The sequence below is a fragment of the Rissa tridactyla genome, chromosome 7 (genome assembly GCF_028500815.1).
Source record: "Rissa tridactyla isolate bRisTri1 chromosome 7, bRisTri1.patW.cur.20221130, whole genome shotgun sequence".
In the NCBI taxonomy this organism is placed as follows: Eukaryota; Metazoa; Chordata; class Aves; order Charadriiformes; family Laridae; genus Rissa; species Rissa tridactyla.
Window position 1 is genome coordinate 22476698 of NC_071472.1, and position 13586 is coordinate 22490283.

A 13586-nucleotide genomic window follows, 5' to 3' on the forward strand; every position below is an offset into this window, starting at 1 on the left:
GCAATTGCACTGGCATGGACGAGGCATCCTTACTTCTGACATTACCTTTGACTTTGTGGCTCCTTTTTGGGGTCACATTTCTCAGGTTATTTTGCAAATTAAAAAAACCAACAAAACCAGACCATAATGAAACTCCAGTATTATGTGGGAATCTAAGGAGCTTATCCATCATGATCTGGGCTTGATCAAGGCCCAGAGAAAGAGGTGTTTAAACAACTGCAATATCTCCTGGGAACATGCTGACGACAACAAGGATAACAACAAAATCGCAAGGAATGTATCAAACTCATCTTTGATTTCTTTGGTATGGCTTAAAAGGAGATTTGCTGTTTTCTTTGGAAGGAGCCTCAATGTCTTGCTTTTACTTGTGCTATGTCTTGGGTTTGCATTTTATATGAACTTAAAATGCTCCAGTAATGCATCCATAGCCATGCCACTGGGAAAAAAATATATGCACATATGTAATATTGGAGAGAATATTCAATACAAGGTGAAAGTCTCAGTTAATCAACAGGATAGCTTTAATGCATTCCTTTTGTCTCTCAAAGCAATGCATTTTATCCAGACAGAATGATTCAACATTTCTGGAAGTAAATGACTCAGTATTACTCAGTCAGACTCTTTGGGAATGCGTTATTTTGTGGGAAATCGTTACTTTGGCGGGAAAGTATTGGTCCAATGCTTCCCCCTGCCCTCGGAGCAGTGTGGCTTTCCAGCAGAGAGGGACCGGCTGAGGTCTGAGCTTTACCCCTTGGGCTTCAGCTGAAGGTTTCCACTCCCCCTCATATCCTTCCCAGGTCATGCTCCCAAAATTAAGTGTTTGGGGTATTGTTATGTGCCTTTTTTTCCTAGTCTGTATTTGCAAGTCTAGTATGTAATGGGGTTGAAAAAAAATAGAATGTTTCCCCTAAGGGAAAGTGACTTTCTTCAGGGAGAGTCTTTAAATTTAATACTCTGTTTTAGTTGTAATTCGGGTTTTTTAATGTATTCGTGCTAGTCACTTTTAATTATGCTAATTTCAAGCTTATTGTCCATTAGCAAGGGTAATTTCACCGCTCCAGTGCTGGCAGAGGTAGGGTTTCTGGGGGATCGCTCTGTGCTGTGGGAGGGATGAATTCTTAATTTCATTTTCTCCTTTTGCTTAGCGCAAACCCTTTCTGACACCTTTCTCATGCCGTTTGCAGAAGATGAGAGCCCAGCAGCCCATCGCCCCGAACCTTGCCTGGCTCTAGCCACCAGTCCCGAAGAGGTACCCCAGTCCTCGGCCCTGAGCCCCCTCAGGCTTGTCACTAGGTGTCCCCCTTGACCAGCTTTTTGCTCGCAGCCTGCTCCAGCCGGGGCGTGGGCAGCATTTGGATTTCGGGTGCTCCCAGCCTCTGCTCCGTTTGCAGAAGACATGCCATGCTGCTGGACGTGAGAAGGGAGTGGGTATTTGTGTCCCCCTCACCAGTGACCAGCGGTCACATCCACCTAGGAGGCAGCTGGCACTGTGTCCCACTGCAGGAACGGTCCCACCAGTGCTGGGACCTTCATGGAGACACCCTAGCCCACCTGGGCAAGTGCTCATGGCTATCAGATCCCTTGGCCATGGATGTCCCCGCACTCTCCGGTTATACCAGTTGCACCAAGGGACGAGATTGGTGACATAAGCCCCCACTTTATGCTGGCTCAAGCTCATTCCGTCTCACTGGCCTGGCATTTCACAACAGAAGGACAAGGTTTTGCTGGAGAGGTTCCCAGGGTCTCCAGTCCTCTCTGTCCCCCAGGGAGGTCGGCGTGCACAGGCAGGAGCGTCTGCAGCTGGTGTGAGTGCAGAGCTTGGGGTGGAATTATTTGCAGAAAGGTCACGGTCTTGGTGCAATTCCCCTGCTCCCATGTTGGATATCACAGGGAGCTGGGGCTCTGCTGAGAGGGTTATTTTTGCTTTCCCTTCAAAAAAAAAAATGCAGCTGCGGATCTTAATCCACTCTGCTATGCATTGAGCCCCAGGCCTCCATCCAAAGGGTAACGTGGCAGTGACTTGTAGGAAGTACTGAATGTACCAGATGTGCAACTCTTTCGACTCCAGATGTGCAGCCCCCCTACCGCACCACCTCAGCAGAGTTGTCCTGCAAAGGGGAGCAAGAGACACCAGATCAGCGCTCAGAAAGCATCGACTAAATCTAGCCAAGTGCAAAACCACTGACTCTGGATTCCCACATCCCTGTTTAGGCAGTTTAACTGCAGGGATGTCTTTTCTCAGAAATGGTGCTCGCGCCGGCTCTGCACATGGCTCTGCACAAAACCAGCTAGGAGATGAGCGAGATAAAAATGGAGTGGAAGGAGGAGGCTTCGTTTCTAAGCCCCATGCTGAACTGTGGCCTGTTGCTGATTTAAAACATGCATGCTGTTTCTAGAAGGAACTGCTTTGATCCCGAAAGGGAAAGCCAGGATGTGCATGAGGACTCGAGTAATTGAAGCACTTCTGAAGCACTGTATTCTGGTTCCCTGTGGGCAGCATCTTAGTGGTATTATTTATTCCTGGAGGAAAGGCTGTGTCTAAGAGCATTTGCATCTGGACCAAAAAGGGAATGAGCAACGCCTGGCTCTGGAGCCTCTCTGGGTTTTGATACTCCAGAGGAGACTCTGGGGTGTGGGATGCTTCAGGGAAGCGCGGGCACAGTGGCGCAGTGGTGGTGGGCTACCAGCCAGCTGGCAGCATGGCCAAGCACAAGGAGCTCAGGGACAGTGGTCTGGAGGGATGGAGCAGCATTACTCCTGAATTCAGGGTTCCATGCATGGCATGGGGTCAAACTGCAATGGAAATCCAACAGGATTTCCCAGTGCAAAGGAGAGCAAGGCAGATTCGTGACGCACTCACCCAAAAGCTCTTATTTACTATTGTGGGGGTTTTTTTGGTGGGGTCCTTCAGGGAAGAGCTCCCACTCAGACATTGCAATGATGTAACTGGAGGTTACTGCTGCAGCCGGTGCTGTGGTTTTCCTAAGGGACGTTGTTGTGTGCTCCCAAATCTCTTATAGGAGTGCTGCAGAGGAACGGTGTGCTGCTTCTCACTGCCTTATAAAAAGCCAGTTGAAGATGCAAACCTGACACCCCAGACAAACCGCCATCTCTGTGTTTAAAACAAATTTTCAGTTGCATAGTAGTATTTCTTTTCTTGCCTCTAGTAGATTTCCCCTCCAAATATTTCAGGCTGAGACGCAATGATTTCAGGGTGCACAGGATGGTGTAGCACATCATTAAATGCAGCAATGCTCAGAGGGGGTTTTTTGAACTGAAAAAACCATTTGCTCACATGCATGCGGTCGTGTACCTGGGATGCAAGATTGAGCCTGTGATGCTTGTCCCCACTGTGCTGGGGCAGCCTGGGGCTGCGTGACCCTGGCTCCTTGTCAGCCAGAACATGTGCAGGGTATGCTTTTTTCCCCTTAGTGCAACACCAAGCACAAAACCTACTCACAGGCCTTATGCTGTTCACAGGCAGAAGTAGGACAGGGGTGTGCACCCTTCCCCAGTGCTCCTGTCCCAGCTGCTGGCTCCTCCCCATCAACCCCAGCCCCTTGATGCACTCACCCTTGCCCATCACCCCCAAACCTTGCTGCCTGGGCTGATGGGGGCCAGCAGCACCAGCTCTCCTCAGTCACCATCCTGGCAGCCACGATTGCAGGACAGAGAGAGGCCGGCAGAGAGAGACCGGCTGGCTGGCTGGGGCAATGCTCAGCCCAGGGACAGCCTGGGGGGGTTGAGACATTTTTCCTGCACAAAGTCTGTGGTCTCGATACGTTCAGATAGCTCCTCTGGAGCTCCTCTGAGCACCCAGTGGGAACCTACAAGGCAAACCTGCAGCACCGCCGGGCAACCACCTCGGCTCACCTGGCAGCACAGGGTGCTCGTGTAGGATGTGTGAGCTCCAGTGGCAAAGGGATGTTTGTGTTGGTGTAGCAGAGCTCAGCCTGGGCACAGCTTGCCCAGGCTTGGCCTTCAGGGTGCAAATGATTTCAGCATCATGCTGGAGAGTTGCTCCAGGCGTTGTGTGGGGCCACATGTCCGCGTAGCCCAAGGCATGGTTGGGGCTGGGTGGGGGAAGGACTGGTGTTGGAGCCTTGGCTGAGACCTGACCATCTCCCTTGATTGACCCCTAGCTCTCCAGACCCTGATCCCCATGGGAGGAACACCTTCACCGCTTGACCAGAGCATCGCAGCAGACGTGGTGCCAGTGGCTGACGCTTGAGTTCCCCCCAAAGACGTTGCCAGCTTCCTGTGAGCTTCTCCTTCTCCTCCGTGGCATCCTTTGGGCCAGCTGCCTGAAGCCCCCTGCCCATGGCTGCACAGAACCTCCTCCCTCAGCTGTGGTATGGGGCAGCAGTGGGACCGGGGCGCTTGAGCAGCAGCTTGCAGGGGGACAGCAGCTTGTAGCCAGCGTGCAGCAGTACCTGCTTCTGCAAGCAAGTATTTCCCCATTGCCCCTCTCTGCGCTTCTTTATCACCCCTCACTCCCCTGCCGCTTTGCAATGTATTTTGTGGCTTATTTGTGTAATTGCAATAAAGCTTTTGTTGCTTGAGATACCCTCCGTGGTAAGCAGGAGGAGGTTGGGGTGAGAGCACAAACGGGGTCCCCAGTGGGTGCACATGCTGCTCAGCTGGCACAGCTGTGGCTTTGGGCAGCGCGGCACCCACAGGGAGGGTGGTGGGATGCTGTGGGGCAGCCCAGCAGTGCAGAAGCCTCTGTCACCCCGGAAGGGTTAATGGAGAAACTCAGCCCACGCAGCCCATGAAGCAAACCACAACCAGCTGGAAAAAGGGCCTCAGAGCCCTGGCTCTGCTCTGCATCAGGAAACAATCCCACGCGGGAGCAGGGCTGCCAGGAGGGGAGGGGGAATGGGATATGGGGAGCACTGCGAAGAAAATCCAGAGCTTTCCCCGAAGGCGGTGACAGACGGGATTCATTATCCGTCGGGAGACATGTTTATAGCAAGCGTGAGTCACTGCCGGGCCCCCTGGATGGGAGCAGCCCACAGCAGGGGCTGCCAGCAATTAGGACGGGGTACAGGCTGCCCATCCAGCCCCACATAATGGCAGCTCTCAAGCTAGCCCCCCCCCCCAGGGCCTCCATGTGCCAGCCCTGGACCCTGGAGCAGACCCAGTGCTATTTTGGGCTGCATCAGAGCATGTGTTTTCTCCAGGATGCTTCATTTCTCACTTGAGAAGTGATGCCAGTGATGCGTCCCCCTGCCACACAACCATCCCCGGCAGTGCCTCTCCGTGCCCACCCGTGCCCACTCCCTTGGGTAAAGCTGTCCCTGTGCAGGGCGTATCACCCCATGATGACCAGAAACGGAGCTGCCAGTTAAGCCCCATGTTCTGCCTGTTACCCCAATGAAGCTCTCCATCCCCAGCTGGTCCAGCCCCAGGGCTGAAATGCAGCCAGGCAGCCAGGAGAAGACAGTACTGCCTGACCGGACCTCTGCCCTGTGTGGAACCAAAGGCAAAAATTCCTATTTCGACCTTTTTCTCCATTTGGAGTTTTATTTTTCACAGTGCACATCACCTCTGCTGCAGTTTGGCCCTGCAAAGGGGCTGTGGGCAGGCAGGCAGCCCCTCTGGGTTTCTGCAGCTGGCCGAGTTCAAGCGTTTCTGCCAGAGGCTGCTTTTCACTGCTGCTCCGGAGGGAGCACCAGCCCCAAATCTGTATGGGCACTGGTGCTTGCTCCAAGAGCCTCCAAGCGGGAAGTCATCCTCCTCTCGTCTGTGCCATCCCTGGCAGGCCCAGCCCCATGGCTGAGCACGCTGGCCCTGTGTAAAGGTGTCACCCTGTGGCACCATCTGGGGAGGTCTCGCTCAGCTTATAGTCAGCATTATATGCCCACGGGCAAAAAAGATGCTCATCCCAACCCATCCCAGAATGTGTATCCCAGAGCATCCCCAGCAGGAAAAGCTGCCCTTGCCAGCTTGCAGAAAGCCAGGGAGTTTACTCAGTAAAAACTCAGATGGTGCCATCCTTAAGAGCGTGCTTTTAAGGTGCTGGTGCCACCCTTAAAAGCATCTTGCCTGAAATGGGAATTTGCCTAGAAAAAATCATTTTGCTCCTGCTTTCCTTCACAAATCTTTTTATTTTGGATGAGGTGACACAGCAAAGGCAATGCTTGCCGGGGTCCTAAGATGCACACTGCTACTTGTGCTGGCTCCTGTGGCCTGTCAGTGCCCCAGGCCAGCAGCCAGCCTGGCTTGGTGCCTGGCTCAGGGAAGCCACAAAGCCACCCACAACATGCAGCTCCAGGCCTGGCACACACTTCTCACTAAAAACACAGGTTTTCTGGGTTTCTTCTGACCCAGCAGCTGGCCATATGCTTTGGCTTAGAGAAAAACCTCCATCCCTGCTCCTGTCCCATTCCTCAGAGTAGCGGCACTGTGGAGACCCTCCCAAAGCTATCACCAACTGAGAACAGTGCTCTGGGAAACATGGGCCAGCCTGCCTCAGGTCTCCTTTCCCACCTCCCTGCAAGCCACAGGCCATCCATGAGCATCTTGCGTGGCCGTACACCCTTGCATGGTGATTGGAGACGCTGCAAGAGATAGAGACAGCCTGGGCTCAAAACAGCCCCAGGGAAGGAGCTGATGGAGCTGTGAGTACAAATACCTGTGGCTGCCCACCCAAAGGGCTTGAATCCCTGCCCAGGCTGGAGAGGTGGGATGTGGAGTTAACTGCCCAGGTCCTTCACCTGCATGCACTGGCTTTTCCTCTGCAGGATGCATCGGCTGAAACACAAAGCATCTGTGTCCCTGTGAAGGCATCAAGGGATATAGATGCCCCATGCTCCTTTTCATTGCATCCAGCCTGCCGCTGCAAGGCGGCTGGTTGCAGGGCTCGGTGGCTTCCTCCTGAGAGGATGTTTGGAGATTTGAAACAGTCTGTTTACCTTTGGCTGTTCCTCTAAAAAATAAAGCAGTGAAGAAGAGATGCTTATCTTTATGACCTGATGGGATTTCCCTTGCTGCAGCTTGTGCTGAGGGCCTCTGGTCTGCCATCTTCTCTGTAACATTCTCCAAGTTCTGCTTCTGCTCCAGGATGGAGCAGCTCAGCCTCTCCTTGTGTGCTGTGCTCCAGCCCTCTGGCCTGCTTTGTGGCCTGGTATCTTTTAAAACGTGGCTGCTCCTCTCCCTTTGCAGGGGGGTTGTGCCAGAGACATCCCTGGTGGGGTGCCTGTCCACAGGACCGTCCCCCAGTCAAAGAGTTCTGCTGCTCCTCCTCAGTGGTGCCCCTGAGGGACAGCTGTCCTCCCTGCTTCTCCTCCAACTCAGCATTGTTGATGCAGTTTCAGCCATGGCTAAGCACAGAGAAGGGGAAATAGGCTTGAGGACAGCAAAATGGATGGATATTTTACATTTGCTTTTCATTGTTTGCAAAAGATCTGAGGAGGATGCTTGGCAGGGAAGGTGTCCTTGCCAGGAAGAGTAGCTGACTTGTTTTATACTTCTAGGAAAAGGCTGGAGGCTGGGTCTGGCTCTGGTGTAAAGAGAGCTCAGCTGCAAGCCTTGTTTGCTAGGACTGCTCTCAAAGGGCACAGCCACCCCAGAAGCTGTGATGGCTGCTGAAGTGACAAAAATAATGAGTATAAACAGTGCATATTGAAAAAACTGGGAGCAGAAACAGTCTGGGCATGGGCTAACTGGGACCTTGGAGAGTCTGCCAGACACATGCAAGCTGCAGGGTAGGGGTGGATCATCCCTCCGAAAAGCGTGGAAAAGGGTTGGGCTGGCCCAGCACTGTGCCGTGCCATGAAGCCAGCTGAGGTACATTATCTGGAGGGTATCCAACAAGAAAGATAGACCTCTGTGCTTCCTAGGACTTTGGGGCTTGCTGCCAGCATGGAAGGAAAATGAAAGTATGTTTAGGGGAGTGGAGGGCACTCGAGAGCAGGCAGAAATGAAATGAAAAGCAATTAAGGGTGGCCTTTTGGCTCCGTGGGAGAAGAGATGAGCACCACTGCAGCTTGAAAGACAAGACAAGCTGGTGGAAAATGGGTGAGGGAGGAAAGGAGAAGCACGGCACTGTGTGGGCATCAGGGGTTTTGCTGTGTGGTTTCAGCAGGGGACAGGGAGCGCTGCCAACCTTGTGCCACCACTTCCACCCGGGGCTTGCTGGGACCAGTCCTGGGTGCTGTTGTACACCAATGAGCTGCCAAGCATCTGCACGGATGTGGAGAAGGGGCCTTAGAAGTGGTGCTGTAATCCACTGCAGGGGAAAACCAGGTTTTCTGCCTGGGTAGCTCATCTCTTTGCAGTTCGGTGATGCAGGCTGGCTTGGCTTCTGCAAACCACAGGGCAGGGGTGCACTGTGCTATCCCATGATGTGGGGATGGGCAGGAGTCAGCGCTTCTAGTCCCCCCAGCTGGAGCCAGGGCTGGGTCTGGCGGCTGCTTGGCCGTTCCTCAAGCACCCAGTGCCTCCCTTCCCTGTGAAGATGTGCCCTGCCCAGCCCAGCAAGCACGCTCTGCTCCCTTGGAATTGCCCAAGCGACACGTTTTATTGCAGAGAAATGGAAAATATTCTCCACACAACTGCCGGAGGGCTTAGCGCGTGTTTTTCCACCCAGTTTTCATGCTGTGCCTGATGGACGTGCCCCATGAGGGGCTGTGTGGGAGAGGTGGGTGCTCTGTCCCCTGCCCTGACAGCAGTGTCCACAGGAGTAAAGGTGGCGTGTCCTGGGGTGCTGCTGACACCGCGCAGGCTGGCTGGGGCAAGCACAGTTGCCCACCAAGGGCTTGGCCAGGAGCTAGCAGGCAACGACTCTCAAGCATCAATCCCTCCCATTGTTTCTTCTCTAGATTTGTCAGAAAACCAGACCACCCTTTCATGGTTTTGTTTACTCCAAGAACAGGAGGACACTGCAGGTGTTGCTGAAAAGTGTATGTTTTCCCTACAGGAAAGGAAAAAGAACCTTGAAAGTGAGTTTTGCTTTGTTCACCTTGAAGCCTCCATGTTGAGGCTCTCGTCCCCAGGAGCGTCCAGGGAGGCCCTTCCCAGTACCCCGAACATGTGACATCCCGGCATCCCACGGCACCCCCAAGAGGAAAGAACCCCTGCAGGAGCTGGGGTGGGGGGGTGGGGGGGACAGAAAAAGGAGGTTTGTTTCCTCTCCTTCAGCTCCCACGACACATCGACAGCCTCCCCTCTCACTCGACTCGTTCTTCTTTCCTAAGAAGCTGAGCCAAGCTTTCCCACAGAACCAGACAGCTATTAGAGAAATATTATTACCAGATGGTTTGTATTTTCCATAGGACCAGAGGCCAGCGTGAGGTAACGGGAAAAATATTAACCCACCCTGCACCGGCCTGGGTGTGGGGTTGTGGCTTTGCTCATGGAGCTGTGCCATGTCCTGGCTACACCAGCACACAAGGGGTCTGCAGAAGGTGGCGGGGGCGTGGGGTGGGGGGAATTTGCATCCCATGTGCACTGGCTTCGGAAGGCTTTGATGGGGAAGGGAAGAGCATGCCCCTAAACGGTGCTGGAAGGGAGGGAAAGGTCCCCCCCAAGCCAGCTCAAACTGGTAGGAGCAAAGCCCAGCTGGCAAACCTCACGACAGGGAAGTTCATACCAGGTCAGATGAGCCAGTGATTCAAGCGGAGGATAAGCGCCACGTCCTGGTTGTCCTGCTTCTTGCAGGGTCTATACGAGCGCCACACAAATAAAAGGTGCCAAGGTGCCACTTGGAATAGGGATGTTAAGGGATTTGGAAGATGCCGCATGGCATGGGTCAGCTCTTACACTGGGTCTTTTTGCAGGTAGGGGGATGAGTGTGAGACGCTCCTCTGGTACTGCTGAGCCTGCTCTATGCCCATGGCAGGACGCTCGCAAGGCACCACCCGCCTGTCCTGGGGGAGCAGCTGCTGCTGTGCTGGGAGAGGTGATGGTGTCCTGCTCAGAGGGGCTTTCTCTGCTGCCTCCTCCTGCAGAGATCTGCTGTGGGAAGCTAAATGGTCATGTGCAGAAACACCATCAGCTACATTCTCCAGCAGGGTTTGTGGTTGGCACAGTGCTCGGCTTGGACCATGGCTGCTCCCTTTGTGCAGGTCTGAGCATGGAGGATGGGGCAGTCAGTGGAGATACAGCTGAGCCATGGGCAAGATGGGTCATGCACTTTGTGGGGCCGGGATCCTACAGCCAGCCTGGGGAGGTGCAGCATGTGTTAACCAGAGCACACAGAAACCTATCCTAGCAAATGCCTTCACCATCCCAAACTTGGACGACCACTTGGGTGCTCATGTCCTGAGGAGTGGGGGAAAGATGACGCAGCCAGCTGGCAGGATGCTGATGTGCTTCATCTGGTTGCAACCAGGGAACTTTCGGTGCTCGTTAATTGTGGCATCTCCCAGGACTGTGTGAGAGGACAAAGTAGTCCCAGGCGCAGAAGATGGAGCTGGAAACTTGGCATTTGGTCCTTCCCTGCTTTCCAAAGCACCCTTTCATTATGACTGTGCTGGCAGATTCAATCCTGGTTTTTCCCAGGGGAATTCATTTCGGCTCATTTCCATATTTCCTACGGAAGGAGCATTTTCCATTTTTAAGTGGACTTGATTGAAGGGAAGGGAAGGAAAGGTTGCACAAAAGAGTTAACAGCAGAAAAATGGAGCAAACTCATTCTTTTCTCAATCTCCGGGAGGAGAAAAAGCAAAAATTCTGTCCCAAGTACACTTTTTTTCCCTGCACCCCAGTTTGGTCTACAATTGGACTAAAAGTTTATTGCTCACTGTGCAATGCAGTGCTGTGGGCTGGGACTTGGGATGGGGAACGCTCGTCCCATGTGGCATACAGACACCATGGCAGGGCACCCCTTGCCATCTGCATGGCTCTCTGTAGGGATGCCAGCTCCACACAGGTAGATGGAGGGGGTCCCCCACTCCTGGAGGACTTGGTGTGGCAGAGCCCTAGGGATCAGTTTCCCTGGCCTCATTTGAAGAAGGGAAAGGGGACATGCTTCACAGTCATGTGTTCCTAGATTTCGGGACATGATGGCATGCTGCTAGGCCCAATGATTGCAACACTCCTGGGGTCAGCCTGCAAACTGCTGCTGAACTATCAGCTGGATTTTTGCAAAACTAGTCCATACTTTTCCAAGGAAACAGCCGTTCAATGCCCTGGGGACACTGCTGGCTGCTGGCCCTGGTTTAGCACCACAGACCTGGAAAAGGCAATGCTTTAAAATGCTTTTGAGGCTGGACGTGGATCCAAGCCCACGGTCTGGTTGGATGGCAGTGAGGATGCACCTGGGACATCACACCTCATAACAGCCCCTGGGGCTGGCGTGTGGGTGCTGGGCAGGGAGCAGGGTCCCTGGTGGGGTGGGGGGAGCCCTGCCTCGCCAGCTCCCCGTGCCAGGGTGCACAGGGTCTGACAGAGTGCAGCTGCGTGAAGCCATATACGGTCAGCAGGCGCCTTGCACAAGCCATACCATTATCATTAAGTCTTTGCTGGCGCGGCTGACTGTCCTCCAGCTTGCGAGGCTCTGTGGAGTGGCTGGGCTGTTCCTGATATGGATGTGCTTTTCCCTTCCTGTAAGGAGCGGGGATATCAGCTCTTCTGCTGCTGGGGGTAATTGTCTGGGAGGGAAGGGGTGAGAGGAAGAGATAAAGCAAAGAGGAAATGTCTCTGGTGTGCAGATTCACAGGATGCCTCTGCTGAGCTGATGCATGAAGACAGGTCCCTTCCCAGCACCCCCTTCCTGGGACCCTCTGTCTGTTTTTCAAAACCCCAGGTAAGGTCCCTTGTGGGAGCCCCGAGGAGGTGTGCTGGAGAGGCAAATCAGGTCTGACCCTCCGTGAATTGTCATGCATCAGGATTTGTCCCTGGACACACTTGTTCTCTTGGAGAGCATTTTCAGTAGGTTTAAGATGCCTTGAAAATTTGCCTTTTACTGTCCTCATCTCCTGGTGTCACCAGCACAGCTCTTCAAAGCCCACCCGTCTCTGTGCTGGGTGGTTATTTACACCAGCCAGGTTCATGCTGGTATTAAAGTTTTTCAGCAGGGGGGAAAAAGAATGTTTTCTTCAGCACAACAAACACCTGGCTCTTTTGGGGCTGTGGTATCTCTTTCCACCCACAACGTACACAGAGTTTTGTTTCACATTTTTTTGTCACCTCCAATGCTGCCCAGCCTGCCTCCAAGAAGGAGGCCTGCTGGTTGGGTTACCCTTCAGCCAAAGCCTATGGCACCTGAAGGCCTGGAGGAGCTGCAGGGACAGTGTGCAGGGATGCCCAGCAGCAGTCCTGCCCCTCCTTGAGACCACCAGTTTCTCCTCATTCCTTTGTTTTAACATCAGCTTCCACAGATGCACCTAAATTTCTGTTGGTATGAAAAACAGTGTCTGTTATGCTGTTCTGTTTACAAGGTTTCAGTTCAGCACTGGCTGGGTTTTTTTGCCACTGAGTTTGGATGTTGTTTATCCAGAGTCATTATTTAATGCATCTGCCTCAATGGTATGGACAGGCTCCTCCACTGATGTAACGTAGTGAGTGGAGCTACAGCTTTTTTTTTTTTTTTCCAGTTGTCTCAACTTGAGACAACTTCCTACAGCCAAGCCTACAATGTTTTCTCCAGATCATTCATACAAAGATGCTGGCAGAGTAGTGGTGCGTGAAAGGCAAGGTGATGGAGGTAGCAGCCAGTCCTGTGTGGCCCCAAGAAGCAGCACATCAGGTGTCCTGCTGCCTTCATGCAACCAACTTGTGTGCGAACCATTTGTACTGGCTGGGTTTGCGCTGTCATCTCTGTGCCCCTCGGAGCTGTCCTGGTCCTCTGGGCTTCCACAGGATGCTCTGCCTGGCCCAGACCAAGCCTTTCTCTGGGTATCATTTCAGCTTTCAAAGGCAAGGTGCCTCCTTGGCCTGGACAACCCATCAATTTGCTATTTAATGACAGCCTTTAGTTCCCTCCCGTACTTATCAGAGCAGGTTACAGCTGTGCTGTAGCAGGATCAGCCTTCAGGCATTTCACCTGTCTCCCCCATAGCAAGTAATGCTCCCACTGTGATGAGGGGTTTGGCAGTACCTGCTTCTGGGTCCAAGTTCAGCAGCATGGGACTTGTCTCCAGTGCCGGTCATGGAGAGCAGATAGTTTACAACAACTTGGGGGGCCTTGCTGTGGGGGTCCATCTCCCCCCTGCTGCAGGTCCTCAGGCTCTCCTGCCATCCTACAGGGTGGGAAGATGGTCGTCTCCAGGCACCCCTAATGGTGTGGGCTCCTGCTGCTACCTTCTGGGCTGGATAGCTTTGATCCCATCCCCACTACCTGCCCTGAGTGTGGCTCAGGGGGTTGTCCCCAGTCTGTGGGGGTCCCTGAGGGGTCTGACTGGGTTGAGTAGAAAGCCCTGAAAGTCAGGGAGGAAGGTGAGGTGCCTCCATGGTGGCCCCCATCCCTGGGTGGCTGTGGGACAGCTCCACCTCTGCCTTGTGGTGGGGACTCTCCTGGCTAGCAGGACAAGACAGGCAAGCTCTCATGCAGGTGAGGATGTGATGGGAATGCCTGTCCTTCTGCCCTAGCTTTCTCAGCTCAGGAACCAGGAGGAAGCAGTCTGGCAAATGCCCCAAAT